Here is a 2178-nt window from a genome sequence, read left to right on the forward strand (position 1 = left end):
CCCCATCCCAGGCCCCAAGAAGACTTTCCACATCAAGCAGATGTTCATCTGCACATCTGCTAATGTGGTATACTGCATCCGTTGTTCTCGTTGTGGCCTCCTCTACATCAGGGAAACCAAGCGGAGGCCAAGTGACCGCTTTGCAGAACACCTACGCTCGGTTCGCACTAAACAACGGCACCTCCCAGTCGCGAGCCATTTCAACTCCCCCTCCCATTCCACAGACGATATGTCCATCCTGGGCCTCCTGCAGTGCCACAACGATGCTACCCGAAGGTTGCAGGAACAGCAACTCATATTCCGCTTGGGAACCCTGCAGCCCAATGGTATCAATGTGGACTTCACAAGCTTCAAAATCTCCCCTCCTTCTACCGCATCCCAAAACCAGCCCAGCTCGTCACCGCCTCCCTAACCTGTCCTTCCTCCCACCTATCCCCTCCTCCCACCTCAAGCCCCACCCCCATCTCCTACCTACTAACCTCATCCCGCCCCCTTGACCTGTCCGTCCCCTCCCCACCTACACTCACCTTTACTGGCTCCATCCCCGCCTCTTTGACCTGTCTGTCTCCTCTCCATCTATCTTCTCCTCTACCCATCTTCTATCCGCCTCCCCCTCTCTCCCTATTTATTTCAGAACCCCCTTCACCTCCCCCATTTCTGAAGAAAGGTCTAGGCCCAAAACGTCAGCCTTCCTGCTCGGCCTGCTGTGTTCATCCAGCTCTACACCTTGTTATCTCAGATTCTCCAGCATCTGCAGTTCCTACTATCTCTAGTTACTGGTGCAGTCTGCCTCACCTCATGTTCTAGGGCAAGGATCTCATGGAATCTAAATGAGGATCGCTTGCTCACATGGATTGCAGACATGTGATTCCCAAAATCTCTTCACCACACCGAGAGGCTTTCTTGACTTTCCATCTGAGATTTTCCGAGGAACACGGCAATATAGGATCAGTCCCTTGCGCCTGTTATTGACTGCGGGTCTCCAGTCAAAAATCCAGTACCAGGCCTCCCAGTTATGTTCTCCGTTTCACCCTAGGTTTCCTTGACTGGCTAATGGTGGAGACTTAATTCGCCTTATTTCCTTCTCAAAATGGTAAGCATTGACGAGCAGAGAGTCCTAGTGTTTAGGTATTTTTGAGTCAATGTGTTCAGAAATGTTATTAAACACCTCTGGAATGGGTGGAATGTAAACCCAGGTCTTGTGTTAGTGCCTGTTCTGCATATTATAGTGAGGATTTGCTGTTAATCATCGACTCATCGACAGAGATTAATTATAATGATGAGTTAACACCCCCATAATCATGGATCATGTGATTACCAAGATGGGAGAAGGCAAATTAAGGGTACTGTGACATTCCTTTGTTTGCTAATGTCTGCGTTCGTATTAAATAATTTCCCAAACAGTATGCACATTTTTACTGAACCTACCAACAAACCTTACAGTCCGCCTGAGGAAGGAGTTGAAGTTGCAGCCTCCTGCGTTAATGCTGCCTTCAGAACCTTTATTCTTCAGCTTTGACTGGCAACAGTAGACAATGCCTTCTCCAATCATAATCTGGAAAGAGGTAAACCACACACACGGAGTGTACAATGAAAGATTAAAGCTGCAAAAGATCCAGATCTTCCAATCAATGTGGGAGATGGTGCACCCACTTCTGATTGCAATTTAAACACCCCAGCCCAGCCCACACATCAGCCCCCTCCCCAACCCCACTTGTCATTCACACTGGAGTTTTTGCAGCTCCCGGTCTGGATCCAGTGAAGAATAACAAGAATCTAAAGTCTGGGAGCTGATCAGAATTCCAGTGGAGCCACACGCTCTTTTTATTGTCACGAACTAAAGACATGCCTCTTAGCCTCCATCTTCAGTCACTGACCCACTCTTTGTAAATGGAGATATCAACACCTGAATCTGCACAAACTCTCTCTCCACCATCTAACTTACCGTCTCCCTCACTCTCTCCCCGCCCTCATCAATCACATCCCTCCCTCTTTACCCCCACCAAACCCACCGCTCTCTCTCCCCCTACCACCAATCATATCCCTCCCTCTCTCTCCCAACCAGTCTCATCCTTCCTTCTCCCCACTCCCAAATACATCCCTCCCTCTCTCCCCCCACCAATCACAACCCTCCCTCTGTCCACCCACCACCAATCACATTCCTCCCTCTCCCCCCCC

This window comes from Rhincodon typus, chromosome 29 (assembly GCF_021869965.1).
Source record: "Rhincodon typus isolate 14 chromosome 29, sRhiTyp1.1, whole genome shotgun sequence".
Classification (NCBI taxonomy): domain Eukaryota; kingdom Metazoa; phylum Chordata; class Chondrichthyes; order Orectolobiformes; family Rhincodontidae; genus Rhincodon; species Rhincodon typus.